This window comes from Heterocephalus glaber, unplaced genomic scaffold, assembly GCF_053883595.1.
Source record: "Heterocephalus glaber isolate CG9 unplaced genomic scaffold, H.glaber_assembly_v1.0 deba00001553, whole genome shotgun sequence".
Classification (NCBI taxonomy): domain Eukaryota; kingdom Metazoa; phylum Chordata; class Mammalia; order Rodentia; family Bathyergidae; genus Heterocephalus; species Heterocephalus glaber.
Genome location: NW_028258344.1, coordinates 31,241,526 through 31,262,136, shown reverse-complemented (window position 1 = coordinate 31,262,136; position 20,611 = coordinate 31,241,526).

Genomic DNA, 20,611 nt, shown 5'->3' with positions numbered 1-20,611 from the left:
GCCCATGGAAGGCCACTTTGATTTTTCCATCAACACTTAGAACTGCCAGAAAATTTTCATTTTTTTCCTGTGCCTATTGGCAGTAGGAAAGAGGTTCTAATGAATCCATTGTCAGCAAACATGGCTTTCTTGATTGCAGAACCTTAAAAGACACATCAGTTGCATTTTTAGTTTGGGGAAGTGAATGTATCAGTATTCTTCCCTTCCTGAGACTTTGCCAATTAGGAAACAGATTCTCCCATCCTGTATTTCAAAGCCTTATTCACAAATAGACATTGGTGTTATAATTTCAGTAATGGACCCTAAAAAAGCATTACAGCTAAATGGTTCTAATTTCAATTACAAAGGACATCCTACAGAATGAATGCTCAGACAGATGCTTCAGACTCCCAAGTATGTCCTAATTGCTTCCCAATCTTTCAGTTCAAATCAAGGGAACACTTCAACCCTGTTGCTTCACTCTGAGAAGGTAAACAACACTGGGTTTTAGTGGGCTAAGCTAATAACTACCCAAAGCAGTTAAACAAAACTCCAATTCTTTTCAAGCCTGGCAATGAAAAGAAAGTTCTTAAAGGAAAGACTGTAAATATCTGAGATTAGTGCTGAATTTAAAAAAGTTTTGGGAAATTTCTATAGCTTACTTAAAGATAGCTTAAAAAGCTCTAGTGAATTTTGTTTTAATATAAAGCAGAATATGAAATTCAAAGTAGACCAGAAGTATTTATCTATATCTTTAGATTCTTATCAGTAAATGGTCTTAACAAATTTATAAAATTTCTATAAAAACCTGTTTTATGTAGAGAGTTCCTACATTTTAATTTCTCTGGGCATAAGGAAAATAAAGATACATGTCTACAGTGTTAGTTTCCCAATGCTAAATAGGAATCTAACATCGGTTTAAGAAGCAGTTGGCAGCAAAAAGCATGGCACAAACATATCCCTAGTTGTTTAGCAATAATTCTTTGCTTTCCTGGAATTCTAACAGGAAGTGGAGGGAGGCATGAGAACAGGGTGAAGATAACAATAATTCTATAGTTAGAGGTTACACTGGATAAATACCCAGTGATTCATATTCTTTCTTAACTGTTTAACATGCAAATGAAATATACTTATGCTATAAAACATTTAGGTCCTCAATAAATGTTTGCTGAATACATTTATAAAATGAAAGTGAAAAATGCAGAATTCACTACTTTGTAATTATACATTCATAAGTCAATATATGTTTACAAAGTGCTTCCCAACCCTACTCTTCATTTTAGAGCAGAAGAAATCGAATTGGATTAGCATTAGCCATAATGACCCAACTTAGCAGCACTTTACAGCTTTCCCATATATAACTTCACTGTGAGGCTTTAAATGCCTTGTTTAACACTACTCCAAATCACACCAGAACCCAAGCTCATTCCCTGCGGACCCTGGTGTATGAGTTCACTGTGTAATTTTGCCTTTTCTCCAGCTCCTATTAATTATCTACAGAAAGGCCTACAGAGGAGCAAGGTGCGTGCCCCTATTCTGCGATCCCACTCATAGTGTAATATTGGAGTCTCTAATCATTTGCTCCAATGAGATATTAGGAGGCATTAATTTCTCAGCTTTGATCAGTTTAGAGAATTCTTACAGAAAATTTCCATTAGCCCTTTAAGAAACAGAAAACAAAGTGAACGATTCAGATTCAAAAAATGTCACTTTTCATTTGGTTTAAGAGACTGATTCCTTTAACCTCTAATTTGTCCAATTTATAGAAGCAGATTAAGCTTTTTTCTCTTTCTATGTATTTCAGATTATCTCATTTTAAAAAATAATATGAAGCTGCTTTAAACTTTTTGTGTGCCCTAAGTAATGTGATGACAGAAGGATTCTGAATTAACACATTGTCAGTAAATAGAACTCATTACCATTCTCTGATTATCATAAAGTAAACATATACTCTGTTGAACAACAATAACAATGACACATAACATCACTTGAGGGAAGTGCTAAAAGTCACACTGTGGCAGATCTGGTAAATAAAGTGATGAAGACACACCAGAATATTTTATAAGACTGTCTTTCCATTGGATGGCACTGGCAGGAGCATTCACCATATTTTTGATCATGCCTCATCAGAACACTCATGAGGGAAGACTTCTAGTGCTGATTTGGGGGCAGGAGCAATAGGATGAAAGTGTTTGTGGCATTGGGAGGTGTTTTGAGGGGAAAGGTTGGAGGTATACCTTTCACTGTAATAATTTTTTCATTAAAAAAATCACTGGGTTGGGTATTGAGAAACAGAAGTTTTAATCACTGAGAGTGTGAGTACGCTATTTCCAGGTACTTTCACTTATTTATTCATTTCATTATGCCAAACAAGCTCTCATATTATATAATATTACAGCTAGGAAAATTGAGGCTCAAAGCATTTACAAGAAACAGTTCAGAGTACAGTTACACATTGAAGCATAGTTTTAATGTTAGACCAATGTTATTTTAATATTATACTTTCTACCAGCGTAAGAAATTTACTAAAACTTGACAGATCTCATTTCCTCTCTTGTAAATTGAGAATAGTAGTATCTATCTCATAAAATTTTGAGGATTCAATAAGAATATTCACATAAGATGCATAGTACAATGTATGATGCATGATAAGTATTCAATAAATGTTCACTATGTTTTATAGGGGCCAGGGATTTAGCTCAGTGGCACCTGCCTTGCAAGTACAAGGTCCTGAGTTTGATCCCCAGTACCAAAAAAAAACCCTTAAAAAATCTGTGCTTCTAGCTATTACACTCTACTGTTTTCTGCCATCTACAAAAGGAAGTGTCCAAAACACACCTTATTATTTTCAAATTTTGAAATATTCATTAAGTGACAAGAAGATGCTTCCTCATTTTAATAACCTGCTGCAGTTTGAGTCTTTTGTGTTCCCTAAAAGCACAGGTGTTGATTGTCCTCCAAAGCCTTATGTGTTGATGGCTTAGTTCCCAAGCCAATAGCACTACTGGGAGATGGTGGAACCCTTAGGAAATGAGGCCCAGTGGAAGGAAGTGAGGGCCCTGGGGGCTGTCATTGAAGGTGACATTGAGACCCCAACCACTCTTCATCCTTCTTTGATTCCTGGTTACCATCATGTGAACAGATCTCCTCTGCCATGTGCTCTCAGAATGCTGTACAAACTCACCTCAGACCCAAAGGCCAATTAAATCATGGGAACTAAAACCTCCAAAAATGTGAGCCACAATAAATCTTTTTTCCTTCAAATTTCATTATCTCAGTTATCACAGTGATGAAAAGCTAATACATAGTATATCCAAATATACATATATCACTATGCTTAAATCTTAATGATCATAATTATAATAATTAACTTAGACTTTAATGAGAATTAATTGCTTTTCCTTGCCTGGAAAAATATTAAAAATTTGTTCTAAAATGAAGAACAACCCTGTTTAACTCAGAGTACCTTGTTTATAATAATGTAAGTTTGAAATGAAAAAGAAATGCCAGATTTGTGTTTGAATTCAGTAAACCTAAAGAGAATGACATCCTCACGTGAAGTTGTAAGAATTTTTTTCCCATGGACTTTATTTTAAATCATAACTTTGAACCACCAACCATATGCAATTAATTAACATTTTCTTTGTTTTATTTTTGAAGGAAATAGTTGAATCTAACAAAGGAACTGATTTACTTTGAGTTTGAAAGTCATAAAATAACTAATCTGAACACCTCAGTTAGTTTGACTTAAGTGCACCTATTCAGACTTTGAATAATCATTTTTCATAGTTCTTTTCAAATGTGTAATTCTGCGTGGAAGTACATAATATCAAAGGGAAGACTCAGTAAAAGCAGTGATTTTATGTGGCTGCAACACTAACTATATGTTTCACATGCAAAAGTTGACTCAGTTGAGAGCATGCTATTTAATACGGGCTAACTTTTATTTCTGGAAAAAAGAGCTTTGAGAACATTGTTTAATTCTTGGGAAAAATTATATTTGTCTATCTTGAGAGAGTTAGCAACACTTCTGCTATGAAATAATTGTCTATTATGCAGAAAGATGTACCTTTGAATTCAATTTTGTATAATGAATATTTTAATTCTTCTGTAAAGGAAGCAGCCCATGATTATCTGATATAAATCAGCCTGCACCATGGGGTGCTTACAAATCTTGCTGTCATTTTACTTATTGACATCCCCATCAGAAGATGGAGCCATCTATTTACCTCTGTTCTGTGCACACATTTGTAGGCTTTAGATCAGTTATGTTTTCTCTTTGAGGTTCCTCTTGGTTTTTGTTATCCATTAAAAAGTGGTGGAGATTGTTTACAGTGAAAGAAGTGAATATATTAAACCATTCTGAGTCTCATAACCTAGTGCCTCGCTGCAAGGGGAAACCACATACCATGCTATGTCCAAATATAAGGTGACTTTCAGTCAAGGATAAAACAGACAAAGGGTTTGAGAGTCACTGATTTCTTCATTATTTTTCAAAATGACAAAATTTAAAGTATGTCAAAACATAGAATGAAATCCCATTCCTTGCAACTTATCCAGCCCTATTTGTCAGTTCTCATTGTTTAAAGAAGGACCAACTAGAATTTCTTCAAGGAGAGGTGGGCCCAGTGAGGGTACTTGATCTGCATTCCAGCCATCAGTAACTAATGGAAATCACCCACTCCAATTCTGAGTCCTGTTAAGGAAATGCTTTGCTTAGATCACCAACTATTTAATCTCTGTAGAATATCTGAACATGATTGTGACACAGTGGAAAGCACCTACCAACTGTCACCAAGAGGAACATGGCTCTTTCTGGATGCTGTTAAGAAGGGCAGAAAGGAGTAAATCTTGTACTTCTACCTAGTGTCTATGTTCCTAGATATACTTCTCTCACTCTCAATGTGAACTACTCAGAACTTCAAGGGTCTCCACACACTATTTTTCTTGAATTTTTATAAAATCTTGTGTTGTTGCCTCAGTGTTATTATTATTACACTTTTTGTGTCCTTTATCTCTAAAATTATATTGACAGTGTGGTTTGGCAGGAAATCCAATATAAATTTGAGAAAATACATAGCACATAAAGTTTAAAGTATTTGCAATAAAACAATGTATAAGTAAGGCAAAACACCATTATAGAATATCTACATGTCCTCAATACATTGTCCATGCATTGGATCTAAGGGGAAAGAGAGACATTTGAGCAATATTACTCTGAATTACTCTGTTATTCTACCTTAAGTGTCACATTCTATCTCAACTTTCTACAAGAGTGTCTTATATGCTAGAATGTCAGACCCTGCTGATACAAAATGGAGACAAACAATACCACACTTAATTTGTAAAGATATCTTGCTCCTACTGTCTACTCACTGTTTCCTTGTAGCTACTGTCTCATGAACTTGGTCACCCTGCTGTTGTGACTGGGTACTCCATTCTTCTCTCACATTCCAGTTAGCATTACTAAAAGCATAGTAGTGAGTCTGTGTGGCAAAATCATGATCATACCCAAATAGTATTCAAAACAGGATGATTGTTTTCTATGGACTGTGATTAATAAACTGAGATAACTAGTTAGAAATCCCAATAATACCTATTAACTAGTGGATTTTATATAAGAAATGATAGGTTGAAGCTTCCTCAGTTCTTTATTTTGCATGCTGTCTAACTGAGGAGGGCTGATGTGGCAATCAAAGGCATTTGGGGGTGACTGGCATCAATTCCCCTTACATGATAATTTTTATGGGCCTAACTTTTAAGCAGAATTATTAAGGAGTATCTTTTGTGATGTAAAAAGATAACTTCTTAAGTATGGAGAGATGAGGCAAATGAGAAAAAACTCCACAGAGAATTAGAGAAGAAGGCCATCCCAGGGCCTATATCTGGATTCTTAATCCATCTGTGAAGAGTTGAGAATAAAATAACAGGCTCTTTAATTTCAGAATGTCCCAGGAAAAATATAGACCGATGATCTCTCTCCAGATATCAGACTCAGTAGAGAAATTGCTATCCCAGAACTAGAGAAAACCCTATAAAATATTTTCTGTAGGGCATTAGAGACTGAAGACCCCAAAAGACCCCAAAGACATACTTACTTGAATTTAAAAGTATGAATTTGTGTTGAGATTTCAGAAATCCTTCTATGCTCTCAGAAATTGTATGAATACATCTATGTATACTTTAATTAGAATAAACGTTTTGGAATTAAGTTACTAGTCAACAATTTTAGGTGTTTTTTTTTTCTGCCATGTCTGTTTAGGGCAAAATTATATATATTTGTTTATTTGTAGCTTTCCTACACTTTTTTAGGTTAAAATACACCAGTACAGTAATACCTTGGTTCATGTATGGTTCTGTTTGCAAGCAACTTAGTTAGCAAATGAACATTTGGCAAAATTTTGTTTCTGTTTTCAAAGTCTACATCAGGTGACTAAAACACAAATGCAGCCATTTTCTCTCAAATTTAAATTCATAAACTGAGGTACTGCTGTATGCTTAAATAGATATATTAATGAAAGATCCCATTTCTGGACATAAACTGAAAGTAAATGCTATTGATTAATTTATGTAGAAGAGTGGATACATCAGTTAAATTAGAGCAACACCCTCTGCCAACCAAATGCTCTAGTTAAGAGCATACTCTAGAATTACATAAATCTGGACCAAATCCAGATGTGGATACATGTCTGTTTTCCTCTTTCTCACTGTGAAAAGAAAGAATAATAGTAGGTAACTTCTATGGTTTCCTTTATAATGATATAAAATTAGAGCAAATAACTGAGGGAAGTGCCTGACATAGTGAAATAGTTTTATAAACCAAAGGCCTGTGTACTTTTTCTGCAGATGATGAAAATATATTCAGAGTTAATATTAAATCTAGTATGAGTTGATATGTCATATTATAAAATGCTTAATTGTTCTATATTTTGTAGGTAGGAAGCAAGTTCAAATGATATGTCTGTGATTACCTTGAAGTCTGTTATGAATTCCCAATTTGCTTTTGTAGGAGGAGACAATGTGTGCAATGTCATTTGTACTTTAGTTGTATATGGTTTTTCCCATCCTCAGCATAGCTTGAGTTGTATCATAAAGAACCAGTCTTTCTTGGCAGTAACTGGCATTCCCTCCAAAGATCATTATTTGAAAATTTGAAGAAAATCTAAGCTTTATAATATTAAGGGCAGTTGAGGAGAACATATATTCTTGTCTTGGGAAAAAATATAATTTGAAAGGGTTTCAAGTTTTTATTAAATAAAAGGAAAGCTGTATGCACATCCTCAAGACGAGATTTTCAGCTTTTCTGAGATGTCTCGTGGTTTGCCACTGCCTGCATTTGTGCTTTCTCTTTTCTCCCTATTGCTTTTGTTTATTGCCCTATCAATGTATTAAGGATTTTTATAAATAAAGGAAGAATTCTATAAAACTCAAGTCATATTTCTGCAAAGAGAGCACTTATCAAACAATAGCACACAATATTTAGTTGTATTAATAGCTTTCACTATAAAATGTACAGAATTAGTAGGAGAATTTATTTAATTGCTCAAATTTTTGGCCTTTGTGAAGGCAGCACAGGCAGCTAGATTTGTTCTTCTGCATTTTGTTCATATAAAGTATATATGATTTACATATATTTCACTTTGAACAGCTAGATACACTCACAAAGATTAAAGGTCACAAAACATGTGGAATGATGCAAAGAAATAAAACCTGAAGGGATTTAATTCAATTTTTTAATATTTTTCTGTTACTTAGTGTGATGGTTAAGCTTTTCAACTTGATTGGCTTGGGAGCTAATAAGGGCATTTGTAAAGTACACTTCTGGTTATATCTGGGATGATCATGAAGATATGACCTTGGAGTCTATAGCTAATTCCTTGCTCCTTCCATTCTGGCACTGATCTCCTGCTCTCCTTCCAGGACACCACAAACTAAGAAGTTCTGCCCTTCCATGCTCTTCTCCCATGATGCTCCTGCCTTAGTGTCGGCCTACCGTGTACTTAATTCTCTGAAATTGTGAGCCTATTAGACCATCTTTCTGTTAAGTTGTATGTGTCAGCTATTTGATCCCAGCAAGGGAAAAGCTGACTAATGGACCTAAATATTTTTACTTTCATTTTTTGATTGAATTTCTTAGAATCTCTCTTCCAACTTGGTAAGGGTTAGGAAAATGATGTTTCTAATTCAATCAAATATACATCTTGCATTTCTGGAGTGATATGTTTCAAGTAAATTTGCTTTTATAGATGTGTCCAAAAGAATATGCAGATTTTGGTGTTTTATGGAATCATCTATTTGAGGAAATCTTTTAACTATCTACCTTTGATGTCCTTCAATTATCAATGTGAGTAAAGTAGAAAAAGAGATAACAAACAGTTCTTGCATCAGTTTTATTGAAACATAATTTGGCCCTCATAAAGAAAGCCATTTAAAAACTGATCATATTTTAGTGAAAGTAAGGAACCATTTGAATAGTTAAAGCACATACCTATTATGCAGAGGGCTGCACTCTGAAGTGCTGCCAACTGATCTCTCACATTCCCACAGTTCTACTCAAGCAACTTTTTTCTTCTTTAAGTTTATTGGTACATTTTAGGTAATACAGTTACATTCATCATTGGGAACTTGTGTCTTTACATAATGTATTGTGGTTCTTATTTTTTCCCCATTTCCAAAGATCTGAGATACATCACAATTGTCATAGCCAGATTATGATCAGGGCCTCATTGCCTGCCTCTACAGACTCATTAGAACAAAGGAGATTTTCTTGCCCCTCTTTCATTATCTCATCCTTGAAGGTTTAAAATAAGTTGAACATGCTTGCTCCAATAAGTTTTCATTCAATTCCTTGATTTCATATGCTGATGCATATGGAATAAACTCCTGAAGAGTACTTCTGAAGTCTGCATTATTTTGAGTTCTTTAAATGTACCATCAGACTGTTTAGTTTGCAAAATTACTACAGTAATTTATTTTGTCATGTTAATGAACAATTCCAAAGCAGCTTTCTAAAGCAGAAATGTGCATGTAGAGAGTAGTTGATGCACTGAACAAAAATCTACTTAAAATTCACTCACAAAAGACTTTGCAAAGTTTAATCAGTTACATGATGATCAGGCTTTTTGTATTTTGAACCTCAGAGCATCTGGGAAGTAGCCACTTTTTTAATCATTTCTCATGAGGCAGCCAACTTGAGTGGGAAATGGAAGGACCAAGGAAGAAAACGTGTTTTAAGTTGTACACCAATGCCAATTGATTAGTAATGGCTTCTTAAAGTGCTGGGTAGAAAAGGATTCTGGGACTATGTGGAAGCTGAGAGCAAAAGAGTACTGAAATTGATTAATGATGTCTGTCATGCATACAGGAAGGAGCACAGTTTGTGTGCCACAGATATGCAGTCAATGCCTGGACAGTGTGAGTTAGAAAGCTCAAGATTCTTGCCAGGGAGCTGCCATTTTATAGTTTAGGCCTTAGTTGGTTTACTTAAGCTTTCAGTTTCTGTGTTCTTATCACTGAAAAGGGGAAGGATAAGACTTGCTCTCCATTTATATTTTGAAGTGTAAAGAAGAACAAGTATATAAAGATCCCCAATATATATTTTTAAAGAAGTGTTTATATTGATGTATTTTTAGGGGTTTTTTGAGAAATTACTTTAACGCACAACAAAATGTAACTTTTTGTTTATCTCTCCTGGCAGGAAATAAAGTTCTTTTGATTAATTAGGCATACAGAAAACAAATTATTATTATTTTAAAATATTTTAAGCACACAAAGTCTGAATAAAACTGAACATATATTTTATAGTAATGTCGAGATAGCTTCAATTAAACAAAAACATCATTTGTAAGATATAGAAACCTTTATATCACTTGAATAAATTTAAACATATTCTTGGTACTAATATGCACTTCTTATATGTAACATTGCTAAGTATTTAAGAACAATATTATAAAATATGAAATAACACTGGAATATTTTCTAATACCCAAATTGTCTTGGATAATGATGATGAATAATAATGTGATTGTGTGTGTATGTGTGTGTGTGTGTGTTTGTATGTGTGTTACTAGGGATTAATCCCAGGGCCTTTGCATTGAGTTACATCGCCTGTGCTTTTTATTTTTATTTTGAGACAGATTCTCCTTGAGTTGCCCAAACTGGCCTCAAATTTGCAATGCTACTGCTTCAGTCCCTCAGATTGCTGGGATTACAGGTTTATGCCACCATGCCCAGCTATTCTTCTTTTTAAGTAATATTTTCATTATAAGTATATATTAATCAGAGTTCAGAATTAAAAATCAATTCTCTTCAGAATTTAAGATGATACAATTAATACTTTAGCTGATATACCTCAATGAATATTATACATTTTTCCCTAAGGTTTTTCTAAGAATTTGAACCAGCTATTTGTATTAGGTAAGAACGTCTGTTTCCTCAGTTTTTTGCTTCTGTGTCCTGAAGTCACTTTGCTAAATTCTCCAAATATTTTATGAAGTTGATTTGTTTATTGTAATGGGAGCAGCTACTACATTTCAAAAGAGAGAACAATAGTTAACAGTAGCAGCAGAAAGAAAATTTGAACTCAAAATGTCCACATTTTTAATTTCTAATAAACACATAAGCCTAAGAAAAATTTGTGGTTCTAGAATTTGGTGTTAGAAACCCAAGGGACATCAACAGCAGCGTAATTAGTTTAAAAGGAGAGATTGTGAGGCTGGAAATTGCCACGTGAAAGGTAAAAATTCTGTATCAGTCAACTGGCTGTTTTGTCAAATGATATGGAAAAAGTAGGGTTAAATTTTTTTTCCTTGCTGCTCAATTGATTCATATTAGAAATATTATATTAATTAGTATCTTATTCCTTGGAGCACAGAGTTAGAATATATCCACAGCATTTTTTTAGAGGCAGCCACATTGTAAGTTCACTAACCGTGGTTGTTTGTTGATTGGTTAAATGATTTAACATCAGGAAGGTTAAATTAAATCTCAAGAGAAATATTTTTACAACTAAGTGAGAATGACCTCCTTTGAGAGGTGTATTCTTACTCGAGTTCATCAATTTTTAAACCAAGCACTTCTCATTTATTCCACAGGATGCAGCATTTAAAATACTGAACACAAATTAGAAGGTGTAACCTGAATCCATAGGTAAAATAGCATTTCTTAAGTTGAAAATGTAATTCTATGCTTGAGAGATAACCTCTAATTATCTGCTGTCTTTCATCTGACTTAAGTCACTTTTTATCTTCACTGCCTTCACATACTGATTTATTAAGGGAATACTTTCATGTAGAACTCCATGAGAACTTCTACTGAACTATCCTCCAGAGGATATGTGGCAACTTCAAAACCTATAAATCTTAAAAATAATTCCTTGTTTTGTTTTGTTATAAAATCACACAGATTTTATATTTTGGTTCATGGAAACTTACATTGTTCTAATGGAAATGACTTCTGAATGCTTTCCTGCAAGAGTTGGGGTAGGAATCTTAAAGAATCGTCAAACTGGTAACAGAGATGTGTAAATTCTGCTTACTGTCCGAATGTAGGGTATTTAAGTTCAAATATTTCTGCTGATACTACTAATTTTTTTCTGTCTAAATTCATAACCCCCCATGTTTTGATTTCATTATCTCAAAAATGGGAAGATATTTCACACAGATTCAATGTAAGAATTAAAAGTGAAAATATGTTAACTTGTTAGGCCTCATTAGTACCAACAAATACTTTGTAAAATTTTATTATTTGATTGGTTTTTACATGTAAGGAAAATGCACAATTACACAGTTAACTGCCTATTTAGCTTCCCATTGTATTGGTTTTTTGTTTTGTTTTTGGTCTTAATCCATGTTACAATATCCTGAGGAAAACATCATTATAAATATGAGAATGTAAACATCTTTCAAAACTCACTATATTTTCCAAATAAGTTATTGAATGATAAGAATACTTCTAAGAATAGTGTAGAATATGATCTTTCCTAGAAACTATTGAAAATTTGATAGTAAAAATGATATGCATTTTATTGATGTAGATATTTTAGAATAGTATAATATAAACATTAATAAAATGTGTATTTTATGAATTATATTTTCATAAGTGATGCAAGTGCTTATTTTCATTCTTTTCTGTAAGAAAATTAGCATCACATAAGTGAGTTTTGAATAATAAGAAGTGTTTGAGAATATAAGCTTTCCCATCAAACTTATTGATCTATTGTGGTTTTCTTTGGCTTGAAAGTCAAGGAACTTGATTTAAATAACAGACTGAGGGCCAGGGATTTAGCTCAGTGGTTCTGAAGGCTGCCTGGAAAAGTGAAAGGTCCTGAGTTCGATCTCCTGTACAAAACAAACAAACAAAAAAACAGATTGAGAATGTTTCTACTTAATAGCTTCTTTCTTTTGTCTAAAGATTTAAAATGAATATTGTGACTGAAATATACACAGAGAAAAGTACACAAGTCACAAAAGCACAGTTTAGTGAACTTTTACAATTGTAACACATCATTTTAATCAGCACACATGTCTACAATCTGAACATTCTAGAATATTAGTACTCTTCCTTATGCTCCCTGTATTACCTGCCTACTGCAAGAATGGCTTACTTCTATCCTCATTTCTAAAACCAGTGATTGACTGGTTTTGCTTGTTTTTGAACTATCTACAGAGTCACTCCATATGTATTTGTGTGTGTGTGTGTGTGTGTGTGTTCACTTTATTTCATGGAATGGTTGACTTGATTTGTTTTTTACTCCACAAGATTGCACATGGGACCACTTGTTTTGTTAAAATTTAGTTTCATATGTCTAGAATTTACTAGAAGCTACATAAATATATTTTATGAATAATCTTATTTAATTATTATATTAGTCCAAAAGCAGGTAATATTATCTGAATTCTTTTTTCCCCAGTACTTGGGATTGAATCCAGGACCTCTTTCATGCTAGGCAATTGCTGTACCACTGAACTGGATCTTCAGCCCTGTCTGCATTTTCTGATGTGAACTCTAAGACCTAAGGCTGGTAAATAATCTTCCTAGGATGTGTAAATGTAAGTGGTATAACTGGGAGTGTAAACTCACATCTCTCACTATACATCCTCAAGCTACAGAGATTGTTGTACCTGTCTATATTAAAAATGTGGTGTTATCACCAAGTTATGATTGACATATGAGAGATATCCTTGATTCTGGAAAGAAGTTACCAATAAACACTGTTGGAAACACATAAAATTGTACTAATCCAAACAGTTTGTACAGTGACATGATGCTTTAAATTTCAAGATAAGTGGTTCATTTTTTCTGTAAACATTTTGTTACTGAATTTAAAATGTGATGAATAGTAACATAATTTTTCAGATTTCAAAATTAGAAAGTGCATAAATATGTCAAGCGTATTTTGAAAAACCCTTTTGCTCTAGTTCTTTCCTCTACTTCCACAATATTTGCTATTGTTTATTTGTTGATTTGATCATTATTTTATGTAATTGATACAAATTAACTCTAATGGATTCTCTAATTATGTATCCTTCAAACTGTAGGGAGTAAAACTGTTATGGTTGTGTCTAGATGTCCCTCCAAAGCCTCATGTGATCATAGGTGGGGTTTTTCCAGAGGTGGCTGGATCTAGAATGTGTGAAGCTGGAACTGATTTATGGTGCAATGCTAGGATTAAGGGCACTAGGAATAAGAGTGTGAGTGTTACCTGCCCCAAGTAGCTTGGATAAGATATAAGGGATAGAAAGAGCTGTGGACATCCCTTGCTTGCTTTGCTATCTTCTATCAGCCATGAACTGTTTCTCTTCTGTGATGCCTGTCTGCCATGCCATCCTGCCTTGGAGCCAGCCGATTATGGAAACCTCTACAAACAGTGAGAGCCAAAAACCTTTCTTCCTTTAACTTTGGCCATTGAGTATTTGGTCTCAGCAATGAGAAAAGTAACTAAGACAAAAACTAACTCTTATTATCAAGAGTTCTTTAAAAACAAAGGATCCTTCTCTTTTCCATTGTGACAAATTTAGGGGACATACTAGAATTCTGAGGCAAATATTTGACTTCCTAACCAATAACTCTATTTTCAAGCATCCTGTGAACTATTTCTTGTTTCATTATTAAATCTTTGTCAGTGAGATCTATAAGAGAAAGACACATGAACCAGCTGTCAGGTACAATCTCAAAGGGACATTCCTTCCTCTTTCTCCATTCTGTTTTCTTACATATGCATACAATGGTGAGCCATCTTATACTATGTAAATAAGAACACCCAACTAGCAAAGAAGAGTAACAATCTGGAAAGAGCCTGGGTCTTTTTGTGCTCTCCTCAACTGGCATAGACAGTTCATATCCTAAATTATACTAGGAAAGCAGAGGTGTTAGGGATGTAGCTCAGTGGGAGAGTATTTGCCAACACGTATGAGAAGCTCTGAGCTTGATTTTCAGCACTACAAGAAAAATGGAAATAAAGAAGAAATAAAAGTCTATCATAAGCACTTTTATTTTGAATCTCTGTTAAAAACAGCTGAACTATATCCTAATTACTATAAAGTTTGGCACCTAAAAGTACTGTATTCATATTACACATCTTGAAATATGTAACATTCATTAGCTAGGCTGTCAGAAGGTGAGCAGCAAAGATCCAAATATGGCTGAATGGAAAGCTGGAATGCTATTGTAAAGTATTTGGTAAAATTATTGCTTATAATATCCTGGTAATAAGATCATGTACTATCAACTGAGGGAAAATATTTTGTAAAAGTTCTTGAATTCTAGAGTGCATTGGTATGTGTTAATGCTTTTAACAAATCCTACTAAGGAAAAATAAACTCAACTGGTAACCAGCTTGTAAGGATAAAGTCAAATATTCATGGCTAGGATAAGCCCATTCTCTCTCCTGCAGTTGGCAATCCAAGTTGGCTGAATGGCTGGTAACTAGGCTACATAAAAATTAAAACAAAAAACAGAGACTGTCTTTGTACCTTAAATTAAAACATTTATAGGACTTGGCCTTATGCCATTGTATATCTCAAGCCTTAAAATTTTTAGGCCAGAGAAAGGAAACTATCCACATGGAAGAAATCATGTTAAGGGGATTGTCTCTGTCCTCTAAACCTGTTATCTCGATTGCTTTAAGGTAGGTTTCATTAAATTATGAAAGATGAGCAGAAAGTATAATAAAAAATTTTTTTAAAGTCTTCAGGTATAACAAATATACAGAAGTGAGATCTTTGGTGGTAGTGCACGTGGAATTTGTTGGAAGCAAATGAACTAGAAGTCTATGAAGTTTCTAGAGGGCTCTATTGACAAAGAAACTCCAAGGTTGGGAGCCAGGTGATAGGTGACCTAAAAAATGCTTTGTTTCCTTTAAAGTGCAGCAATAGTAATAGGGCAACAAAATTAGTTTAGCTGCTAAGAAAGGCAAACTCTGCATTGCTCATTTTAGATGTGGTCATGGAGGATACCCAAGAGGAAGAATCTTTCAGCAGAAAATGTAGGGAAATGTGGAGGACAGTGTGTAAGGGGTTTGGAGATGGAACAAATGAAGAACTTACTTGACTTTCAAGGCACTGATCCAGTGGGATGGGATCATGGGAACTGCTATGTATTTCCCATCCTCCCTTTTCTTGAAAATAATCTTTTATTGAAGTTACCTTGTCTTGCCTTCAAGGTTGTGTACAATTTATTTTGAGTGTGTGTAGGAAGGTAGAGAAGGGCCTTTACACCTTGTTTTCTGATTTAGAGGCCACTAGACCAATCCCCTGAGGGGCTATCTGGACTTTGTGGAGTTAGCTGCATGTTATAAAGATTCTAGAGTTTAAGTTGAACTTCAGAACTTAATGGCAATAGGCAGTTCTATCTTTAAGAAGAAGATGACTGTGGGTTTATGTGTCCAAAGAAATCCGTACAACTTTACTTAGCTATAAAGGCATAAAGAGCAGGAAGACTACTAGTATTTCATCATACCGTTACTCTTCAAAATTTAATTTTTAAATCAAATCTTAAAATTATTCCAAAGAATACATTCCTCAGATTCCTGACCATTTCCCTAAGACTAGCAATGGTATCTGTACTACTTTCAGGTTATATACTTAAAAGGAAAAGTTGTACCTTCCTTCTCCTATCACCAAATCTTGCTTCTGAAAAGATGAACTATATGATGATTCAAGTTGGACTGATGTACATGAGGAAACTGCTCTGGGAAAATTGAAGCTACAAGATAGAACTGGCTGCAGTTACTGGCTACTAACAAGCCAGAACCACTATCTTGTCTTTTGAATATTATCTGGTTTAAAGGATTTTAATTAGCAATGTACCACAATATACTACTGTACCACAAATGTGCTTCTAATGTGCTGAGATATTGATTTCTTGTAACTGGGGTTATTGGGTGGAGTCAGAAGCTGCTAGAATCCTTAGTTTAGTCCTTAACATCTTCAAAGGGTCTTTTTTGTTAACACTTCTCTCTTTGGGTCATGATACTGGAAAAACTGAGAAACAGTTCTCTAATTCAGAGAGTCATTTTTTTTTAAAGTCTTGAGTACCTTGGCACACTGAAACCTCAATAATACCCAATATTACAGAAGGAAATACAACACAGAATTAGCCATGTGGTTCAACTTGGTGGCAAGCAGAATTTCATTTGTGACAATATGATTCTGCCTTTCATCCCTAAACCTGCACCCTGTGCAAGTATAAAGGCAGCTTGCAGTTCTAATCTCCATTCATCTGGTATCTTCCTTGAGTCAGTTGAGTTACTGAAAATATTCAGCAATGTTTTGGCTAAGGAGAAAACAAGCATGCATGAGGGATCTATATGTATTGGGTTTGCTACTTAGGATTCATTGCCTGTGTCCTTGGCACAGTTCCTAGCTGAAGCAATAGATCTCTCATGGGAAAGTAACCCTAGAAAATTCCAATTTTGCCATTTTTCTTTCTGGTTAAACATGAACGTTAGCCTTGGTGGTCTGACCTAACACTCCTATTCTTTAAAATAATTCTTTAGTGGCTTAATTATTTAGGAAATCCCAAGGGCAATGTAGCCCCAGGTCATTAATATTAACAAGAATTGAGATAAGGAATCTGTTGAAAAACTATTTACCATGATTTCTTGGGCCAAAGGCATGAGAAAATTTCTAGTTGTTGTTTGAACTTATACAAGATGAAAGATTCATTTATGTAAAAATTTGATTCAATGACTCCTTTCTTGGAACACTATTCACAGATGTTAAGAAATATAGTAAAAATGGGTTGGCAAACAGAAGGATTGGGCCTGGAGCCTTCCCCCATCCAGTCATCTCCTCAGGGAAAGAAAATTCAACTTATTACTTTTCCCAGCCACCCAGGGACTTTCTAAATCTTAGATGTCTCTATGTATCTATGACTAAGAATTTCTTTTTTATTTGGACATTAAATGGGAACAATTTGAAGAGAACCGCACCCTCCCTCCAAGCTCTCCTTAACCATGAGAAGAAATACATAGTGTTTCCTCCAATCGGGCCTAAAGTAAAATATCCAAATAAATTATCTTGCGGTATATTAACTAATGTTATAGGACATGGGGTCAGAAAGATCCCTTTCCAGAGCTGTCCATCAGATCCCACCAATACTGTAAGTGTTTTCTCTACTGTGGCTCTTACTGTAGGCATTTGATCCAAGAGAAACCAACCAGGTTGGCTCCTGACCTAGGGTCTACGGTGTGCATTAGAAACAATTAAATGGATGATTTAGAACTCTGCTCTGAAGAACCCAAAGGAAGAGACATGAACCAAATACATTACTAAACATTGGGAATTGAAGAAATAATGCCATGTTTTAAGTAGGTAGGGCACTTCTTTACTGGCGAACTACTACTCATACAAGTTTCAGCTGAAATGTGATTTTTCTCTATGAGGCCTTACTTCCCAACTAGACTGGATGAAATCTTGCCTGTAGAATAATGAACTTATTCAAGTCATCATGACAACATGTTTAAGGTCTGGTTTTTTCTCCCTCATGTTGTAAACATTTAAAGTTGTTCAAGCAAGAAATCTGGGTTTGCCTAATAAATCCATCTCTCCCTCAGAACTGTGTCCTATCAGCAAACATCATTATTCCCCCTTTCAAATTAAATTTCATATATTCCTATTTTTTGTTTTCATCTTGGTTGCCAGCAGCTTAGTCAAGTTCCTACCTTCTTTCCACTGGTTAGGAAAAGACCAACAGTTTCAGTGGCTGTCAATTTCTAATTTTATCTGCTTCCTATCCATATTCTTCAAAGCAATCTGAATGATCTCTGTAAAATGTAATTTATCCCAGGTCAATTACTTGTCTGAAATAGTTCAGAGGCTTTCTATTGTACTTAGAATAAAATCCAAATTCTGACACAGCCTGTAAAGAAAGCATGCATGATCTGCTGCCTGCTTACCCCTGAGACCTCATTTCATGCCACTACCCCTTTATTGACATTAGTTTGCTTTTTTGGACTGCATTTGGTTCTTTAAGCTCAATTTCACCTCATGGCCAAGACTGGAGCCTTTTTTCATACAGTTATCCTTCAATTTTCAAAGGCTTATTTCCTTAAATAGCATTTCCCTTGCCTAGTCTTTGTTAACTTTTCCTATTATACTCCCTGACAGCCATTTTCACCATACTTGGCATAGGTTGATAGTATGTGTTTATTCTTCTGCTGAGTTGTCTGCCAAGGTGAGCTGTGTAGTTTATGTGGGCAGGGGCCATATTTGTTTGGTTGACCATATAGCATAATGTTTCGTACATAATATGCACCTAATAAATATATGGTGGATTAATTTGAGTATAACAAAAAAGAAAAACCTGATATTTTGAATAAGGGCACACATAGGGAGAAAGAGATAGATGGATAGATTATACTCCTGAAAGATACAGAAAGCGTATTTGGTTCTTAGAGTTGCAATGATTTACAAAATTACAAAACAGACAACCAAACAACCTCATTGAGTAATAAGAAATAATATATGTTCACAGGAATTTTAAAAAATACTAATAAACATGATATTATTAGAATGTTTGCTAACATAGTAACAATAGAGGAGTTTTGCTAATAGTCTTTATAAAGGAAAGGATGAATATGTTAACAAGGTAATACCTTGGTGTCCCAAAGAAGAAAGTGACACCACTGTGCTAAATTAGATTAGATGTAATCATTTGTTAATAGCTTGTTATTTATCTATTCAAATTGAATTTAAAAGGCAAAATCTTTTTTTGATGTTACCCATAACTGTGCCTTAAAAATGTTTAAAAAGACTATTTGGATTTAAAACATACCATAGAAGAGAATGATGCCAGGGCAGAGAAAGACCAATGAAATTCAGGAACTCACCATACAAGTTAGAATGAATTCCTCTTAAGATTAGTTCTTTGATTTTGCATTAATGTTTGTCCAATGACAAATAGGTGAAGATGATGTATGGACACATGCATGATAAATGAAACCTGTGGACATCAGGCATGGAGTAAAGAAGGAATTGAACACCTGTTCTAGATAGCAATTGTTCTAGATTTATTGCAATGGAAACTTTATATTTTAAGAAAGATAATGTAATCAAGGCTTTTTACCAAAAAGAAGACTACAAGATTGAGAAGGCAATTTCCTGGAATAGTGCAACTTGTACTCATTTCTGTTTTTGACTTATACACTGAAAGGAAAACCTCAGAGAAGTCTTGAGAATATTCGTTCTTCAATTCAAAGGATCTAAATTTTTGGCTGCCTTAAATCTTTAAGGAGGATACACTGTCATTTCTGTGCAGCCAATTTAAGAATGATACCATCTGTTATTTCTCAAAAAAATTCTTTGAGTAATGCCTCCATTCACTTGTTTTTGTTGTTTATTCATTGAATACATTCTTATCCCTAATATTTCAATGAGAAATTGTGCCCAAATTGTGTATATGCTAATTGTACAATTATACCCTAGAGAGGTCTAATAGTGGGCTAGCTCTTTAGTCTTCAATCTTAGCTGCATTGTTATATTTTGGTGGGTTTTGTAATTATCTATACCTAGGTCTCAACAAGGGAAGGCATATTTCAATTCTGAATTTCTGGGAAGGAATTAAAAAATAGCTCTAACTGCTGAATGGATTACTACTACCTGTTAATGAAGTAACCCTTCTTCCTTATACTCTTCACTGAACCACAAATGAGCTCAGTATTCATGTTTGTCATTTTCTTCATCTAAGGCCAAGATTACTAACCAACTTTGCCTTTCTTATTTTTTTCTGAGTAGCTATTTATCAGCCTTTATTTGTTTAATTTATTATATCCCTTGGAGTGGAGAATTAATAACAAGATTTTTCTCAAGTCTCAACGTGGAACAGTTTCCCATGACTGGTATAATTTGTAAGCCAGTGGAGAACTGGACACTTTCATATAGGTTCTTCCTATAGATAACAAATAATTTCTAGTCAAACCCCAGAAATCACTTGCACTCCCTGTTATATATCATCTTGTTTCCACAGAGAGAAGTTGTTTAATAAATGAAAGATTTCTTTTATTGGAAAAAATAGTCTGCCAAATTAAGAACCTTGCATCTTACAGAATGACAAACTGGTGAGCATTTGGGACCAGGAAATATACACCTCTGGGCTTCAGGATATTTTCTCTTCATGTTATTGTTAAATTCCA